This window comes from Lynx rufus, unplaced genomic scaffold (assembly GCF_022079265.1).
Source record: "Lynx rufus isolate CCGP_SWC_20201006 ecotype Redwood Valley unplaced genomic scaffold, mLynRuf1.p SCAF_11, whole genome shotgun sequence".
In the NCBI taxonomy this organism is placed as follows: domain Eukaryota; kingdom Metazoa; phylum Chordata; class Mammalia; order Carnivora; family Felidae; genus Lynx; species Lynx rufus.
This window is the reverse complement of record NW_025814825.1, coordinates 14,053,867-14,061,346: the sequence shown is the minus strand read 5'-3', so window position 1 is coordinate 14,061,346 and position 7,480 is coordinate 14,053,867.

Genomic DNA, 7,480 nt, shown 5'->3' with positions numbered 1-7,480 from the left:
CCAATCTCTTGACACTCTCAACTCTGTCTAGCCCTAGAACTTGCCAACCATGACCTTCGGCAAGTCGTCTGGCAGACAGAGAGAAGAGCTCGTCTCACAAGGATGACTCTTCATAACCTGTGGAAGTGCTTTCTAACCAGTGGAAACCCTGCGTGAGGTCTAGTTAACCTCCCCCACTGCCCAGTGCCAGCCCACAGCCGGGGCAGGCTCGGCCTGGCTGGCTGGAACAGATCCTAAGGCAAGGGAACTATCTTCTAGGGGTGGGAGACCATGCCGGGTGGGTTTCTGCCTCTCGTTGTTTCTCACAGCTACCTGCAAGGTCAGCCTTGGAGGCTCAGGAGTCCTCCTGGAAGGATGTAAGGAAGGAGGCGTCTTGCCAAGGGGCCGCTCCCAGCATGCAGGATGGAGAATGGGGACAGAGGTCTCTGGGAACGGTTCACTGGCTGGGCTTGTGAGTGCCTGTTCTTTTAGAAATAGAGGAGCCATGGGGCGGGGGAGGGCCGGAGGTTGGCATCCGTCAGTGGAAGCGTCTCCTATCAGCCTATGAGGTAGGTACTGTTATTAAGGCCCATTTTGCAGATGAGGAAGGTAAGTCTCAGAGAGGTTCGGTAACAACCAACGTACAGCTAGTGACGGGCAAAGCTTGGATTCTGTTTGCTACCTCCCGCTGATGCAAAGCAGGCTGCCACCAGCATCAGGTGACTACTGCTCATGTGGGTGAGGTGCTCAGAGGAGAGTCACCTGCACGGGGTAAGTTCAGGAAGACTTTCCTGGAGGAATGGGACTTCGACTAGGCCCCCAGATGGGTGGGAATGATCTAGTCGCTTACTCCTGGCTGCACATTAGAATCATTTGGGGGAAGTCTAGGCTCCCAGGCCCCACCTGCAAAGACTGATTTTGTTGTTCTGGGTTAGGGCGTCAGTGTATTTTAAGAGTCCCAGGTGGTGCTCCTGTGCAGCCAGATGGCTAAGCAGACAGAAGCATGTCCCTTGGGTGAAGACAGGATGTGCAGGAGGCCAGGACGGAAATAAGCCTATGAGGAGCCAGAGCTGGGCCCCCATCTCTGGACGGGGGCAGGGGGAGGCCTATGGGCCACTTCAAGGGCAGAAGGGCTTCTGTTTTATTGGTTTATTCAACATTTTGTCATCCCCAAGCCATGCCTTGGTACCGAGTCCGTGAGGAACCCTCAGCCTGCCGAGGGTGCTGTGTCCCTCCTGTGGGAAGCCTCCCGAGTGATTATCCTCAACCTTCAGGGGAATACTGGTGTCTGCACTCATGACCACATTTATTCAGGCCATGGGGCAATAGAGGCCCAGGGCCCTAGCTTCTGACATCCATTGTCACCATGTCCCAGCAACCCGGGTCCCCAGGGCGCGTGGCTCAGTACTAATGGGGACAGGGACTGTGAATTTACTGCTCTCTGGTGCATGACCTGGGCCTGAGAACAAATCTAAAAGGGGAAAGACAAACTGCACACAATCCCATACAGGTACCAAGGAGCAGAAGCAGCCTCCCCCACCGGCCTCCTGGGTCCCGAGCCAGCGGCTGCTCTCACACCTTTGCGGGGGCACAGAGACCAAAAAAAAAAAAAAAAAAAAAAAGCAAACAAACACGATTAAAAAAAACCCCAAAAACCTAACTTTAAAAATTTTTTAAATTTATTTTGAGCAAAACAGGTGGAGAGGAGAAAAAAAACACAAATGTTTCTATGTTCCCATCAACATGCTTTTTCCATCATGTCTAATCCTGCCCACGACCCTGAGAGGTAGATATTGTTACAAACCCACCCCCATGTTATACAGCAAACAACTACCCCTCTGGGGAGTGACCCTGGTGTATGGGGTCACGATGTCACCCCAGGCCCGGCTGACAGCCCCCACATGTCACTGTAACAAGCCGTGTCCTGGGTGAATATGGGTGGCAGCGTGGGTGTCAGGGAAGAAGTCCGGAAGAAGTGAGGCCACGTGGATGTTGCCTGGCTCTGCCTCCCAGCACCTCCCTTTGAGCCTCAGTTTCCCCATCTGTAAGATGACAACATCTCCCAGTCTTGTGATTCTGTGGAAGAATGCAAAGGCATGAATCCAAAAGTCAGTTTCTGTAAGGTTCAGCGTTTTCTTTCTCTCTCTCTCTCTGGAACATTCCACGGTTGCTGTAATTAACCCCAAGGGCTCACACATTTGCAAAGCAAAATTAACTGTGCTTTAAAAAGAACGCTGGAGAAGGAATGAGGAATATAAGGAATGGCAGCCATCTTTTTAGGGCTCAAATGACGAAGTGCTTCTTTTGGTGATATCTGAAGGTGCTTGATGTCCAGGCAGGGGGATGTTGCTTGGAATTTTGGAGGGCTGTGGCCAGACTTCGGGACATGACACTCCCTATAGTTGGGGAAACAGGCTGGAAAAGCCGAGCACCATCCCTTTGGCCTGAGCGCACTGCCGCGCGACAGCCACGGGGGCCGAGGCCAGGACTGTCACGGACAGCACCTCAGCAAGTGGCCAGAACAGACGTTAACCTCAGGCCTGGGACAGGCCACAGTCTCCACATATAGGATTTCACCTGAGCCTACAACATCCCTCATCGTCTTATGGATGAGGAAACCAGTCACACGACCATCTGTGACAAGTCGTCTCGCTGCTGCCCCCCCCCCCCCACGATGGTGAGGCTCAGCCACCAGCTGAGGCTGAGTGAGTGGCCAAGTCGGGACTTGAACCCAGGCCTCCTGTCACCGCCAGCCATGCTCTAGGCCGTCACCTGATGTGACTCTTTGTGCCGCTTCTCTAGAAGGCTGGGCAGCCTCAATGCCTCTCCCTGTGAGAGGACTGGCCTCTAGGGAAGGCTGGACTGAGCCAAGGGGCCGGGCGTCTGCCCCCTCCTCCCATCCCTTCCTGATTCCTGCCGTGCAGTGAGAGGTGGGTAGTCTCCTTCCAGGCTTCCCTGAACATTTGCTTCCCTGGCCCTATGGGAGAGGGGAGCCCTCCCTGCACCGAATCCTCTCAGATACATTTATAGTCAATGACAGACACCAGCAGAAACTCCACCCCAGGCTGGACAGCCTTCCCTCCCCCCTCCCCCTGGCCTCCCCTCTGACCCTAACCCGTGCCAGGCAGCCAGCCCCAGCGGGCCCCTCCAGGATTTACCTTGCCCGGGCGGGCCCAGCCCAGGGCTTGGAAGCAACCAGCTGCCAACATAGAGTATGTCTCCCCAAGGACCCTCAGAACTAGCCGGGAGGGGCCCACATCAGCCGGGCCAGGGCTAAGGGCTCCTGTTCACTCGCACACCAGCTGAGGTCCTGTCCCTCAGCAGTGAGCCGGCACCCCAGAAAGGTGCTGGGCTCCTCCCTCGCCCTTCCCTGCCACCTGACACCCTGCACGGCCGGGACTCCACCCGACTGGGTCTCTCTGGTTCTGCTCCTCATCTGTTCTCTCCGCCCACATGCCAGGCTCCAGAGCCTGCCTTGCTCGGGATTTCGGTGGCCGCGTTGAATTTGAGTTTCTCCAGCTCAGAGAATCCTGCAATCAATCCCCGGGATATGTCGGAGCTCATCTGGTCTATTCCTGCCCCAGAGCCTCACCATCCTTGACCCATGGAGTTGGGAAGTCCACGCAGCTGAATTTATCAGCGCCCCCCACCCCCGCCGCCCCCACCCCTGCTTGCAAGGCTCTCTGTTTATCACAGCGTGGAGAGAGGGAGCGGGGAGGGATGGGAAAGAAGAAACAGAGAGAAGTAAGCTGAGAAGGCAGTCTCATACACAAGAATACAGTCGGAATGTGATTCTTGCGGTGCAGGAAGGTGCTGTCCCGGGGTTGCAGACTCAGTGAGAGGGTGACAGGGCCTGTGTGACAATAGCATCGTGGCAGGCACGTGCCTGTACAAAGGGGGTCGCCACTGCTCAGATCTGTGTAGGATGACCGGGGCTCAGGAAAAGGTTCAGAGGAAGGCTGGAGAGGTAGGTGGGGTCAACCTGGCAGGGTTTCCTCCTCTCTGTGTGGCTCCTTGACTCCCCCAGGTCAAATGCCACCTTCTTTGGCAAGTGTGTGGAACAGGGTTAGTGCAGCAGGCCCGAGACTGCCATCCTTTGAAAGGCCTGCTCACGAGGCTGGCCCTTGGCTGGGGTCTGGGAACTTGGATTTTGGGAATGCTCCCACGATTCTCTGAGAAGGGCTGGCTGCGCCTAAATCGTTTGTGCAAACAACATGGCTGATGCGAAAGCCCTGCTCTCCTGCGGAGAATCTGGTACATCTAGGCAGGGGTTACCTATGTGACCAGCCCCCAGGAAACACCCTGGGCTCTGGGTCTCTAATGAGCTTCTCTAGCAGACGATGTTTCACACACGCTGTCGTGACACGTCGCTGGAGGAGTTAGGCGTGTCCTGTGTGACTCAGCGGGACGAGGACCCTGGGAAGCTTTTGCTTGGTTTCCCGTAGCCTTTGTCCTGTGCCGATGTTGCTCTGTATCTTCTCACCGAGATGGGTCTTAGCTGTGAGTCCTCCTAGCAAATCACACAGGGAGTGGTCCTGGGGACCCTGACCCAGGGACTTTCTCGGGTCACTCGGTGTCATAGTTAATCTCTTCTTTCTCAGGATCCTGCAGAAGAGAGAGGTTGCTGGGTGAAGGGTATTTGTAAACTCCTACCTAGCCTGGGCTCCTGGGGACCGTGACACTCACTGTTAATGGGGCTAAGCCAGGAGGGGTGATGCAGATGGCTTTCATTCGTTCCCTGAGGGCTTGCTTGCCACCAGGCCCCGCCCAGTGGGCTGCGCGCCCTGAGTCCTCTCCTTCCGTCTGCAGGGTCTGGAGAGCCTGGGCATCTCTGGGAGCCACTGGCATCCAGGGGGGTGTCATAAGGTGAGGAAGAGGGCCTTCCCGCCTAGGCAACAGACCCCAAACCCCACGGATCCCCGGCAGTTCTTCAAACACAGGCTGGAGAGGAAGCTGCCGGAGAACCCCACGCCCCCTCTCCCTTTCTTTCCTAACACAACCCTCCATTTCTAGCGGGGCGCCCAGGTGCCGGACGAAGACCACCCTTCCCAGCTCCCTTGCAGCTCCCCGTGGCCAGAGGACTCCATGGTAAACAGCGAGATGTGAGCAGAAGTGATCGGAGCCACGTCCTGGTTGTGGCCTTCAAGAGACAAGGCCATGCCCTCCCCTCTCCTCCTTCCTCTCCCCACGGGCTGGAACATGGACGAGGTGGCTCCATCTTGTCCGGGCCGCAACCAGGAGGCAGGAGCTGGGGCCCCCGGCACCCTGGAGTCACAGTCCAGCCCGGGACGGCCCGGGGCCTGACTGTTATGGAAAGAGACGTAACTGTTTATTTTGTTTAAGCCAGAGTTATTTTTGGTCTCTGATACAAGAGCCAAATCTACATCCTAATTTTGAGGGTTTCAAGCTTTTTGGCCTCAACCACAGAAAGAACATTTAAAAAAATTTTTTTTAATGTTTATTTATTTTTGAGAGAGAGAGTATGCGTAGGGGAGCGGCAGAGAGAGAGAGAGAGGGAGAGGGAGACACAGAATCCAAAGCAGGCTCCAGGCTCCGAGCTGTCAGCCCAGAGCCCGACGCGGGGCTCGAACCCACAAACCGCGAGATCATGACCTGAGCCGAAGCCAAGAGTCGGGCGCTCAACTGACCGCGTCACCCAGGCGCGCCTCTGTTTCATTTCTTTTAAAATGCCGTGTGCGTCTTCACTAAATTGTTGTCTGAAAAACAGTCTTGACAATGGTCTCCGCTGCTCTGCTCCCCTCGGCCACCAGCTTTTCCGCTTCTCTGCCGCCCGACCCATCCCCGGCACCACCCGCCTCGCGCCACCCTTTTTCCCCCCTTCCAAACAGTCGTTCATTCAACAAACATTTATGGAGCCTAAATCTTCCCCACTTCAGGCCCCCCACGTTCTGTTCCCTCTGTCTGGAAGGCTCTTCTCCTGCCTCACCACCACCGGACCCCCGGCAAGGACCACCTGGGCTAGCATCTGTCTCTCGCCAGGTGACGGTCGATAAATAACTTGCTGAATGAATAAATTCCACCTCAGCCCTGTTCGTCTGTCACTGGGACACCTGCAGCAGCCTCCAGCTTTGTCTTCTAGCCCCCTCCTTTCTGGCACTCCCAGTCTGTCTTTGTCATGGCTGCCATGGAGACAGGATCACTGCCTCCCTCTGATAAAACCCTCAGTGGCTCCTCACTGGCCACAGGGTAAGAGTCCATTTCTATTTGGCTCTTTGAAAGCCTGGTGATTTGGCCTCCACACTCCTCACTAGCATCTTCTTCCCCTTCCTCCCCATCTCCTGTGCCTCCGAGCCTCAGTGTAGGCTCCACCCCAACCTGAAAATGTTCTCTGTTCTTCTTTGCCTGCGAAGCCCCTACACATCCTTCAAAACCCAGATCAGACATCATGTCTCCCTCCCACCTCCTCAGACGTGGAGGGTAAGCCACCTCTGTTCCTCCCTGGCCCTGTGCAGGCCTATGCCTTGTCCTGGAACACAGCACTACATCACCCTGATGATTCCCTGGAGGCCTTGTCACAGCTGTATCCTGAGTCCTGGGCCTGGCACAGGGCAGGTAACTGGGACATACGTGTTAAATAAATGAACGACTGGATGAATGATCTTGTTCCAATTCAGCCCTGACGTCACCATTGTCCAAAATATTTATCATCACTCCTGGTCCTGCCCATCACCATCGGGGATTCACTTCCCTTTGTTTGCTTGAACAATTTTATCCTTTCCTGGAGAACCATTCTGCAAACTGACTCCAAGCCAATGTATCCCAACTGTTTCTTGTTGGAAACCAGAATGTCAACATTTTACATGAATTGCTGAAAACGTTATATTTAGTTAAAGGAAACAAGTCTTTGGTAATTTCTTTAATTGAGTAAATTTGGTGCATTCATCTCAGGCATATTGAGTTTTGGGCAAATTGGCCTACTTTCTGCCTCCTAAACTTCTCTCCCAGCTTCTACTTAGATTTCAAAAGATGCATTCAAAGGAATGAATCTCTAAGGGTGCAAATGTGTCTTTGGGGGCAGAAATATCAGAGAGGCTTCCATTCCTTATCTTCCCTGCCCTTATCTGTATTTTACTTGGATTCATACCCCTGTGCTTTTCAATGTCAATTGAACGCTAACAGCACCAAGTGCTCACAGGCCCACGGGAAAGTGCACAGGGGCAACCTCGCTGAACTGCAATGGGGCCGCTGCTCTGGAGGGGCACCATCTTCCTCAGTTCTCTTTGGCTGTTTGGCCAGCAGCAGGAGGGTTTTGGAAACAGAACCATATCGTCCAGGACAATTTGGTTGCAAGTGACAGAAACCTAATGCAGACTAACCTAGACAGAGAAGGAACGGATTAGTCCTCACGAAGGGGGTGGATATTGGCACAGCCCTTGGAAATGGAGGAAGATGTCTAGGAACCAGAGCCCGGGCATGGCAACTGTGAGGTTAACGAACGCCGGACACTGGCCATCTGTCACCCCCGGTTCACTCTGTTTCT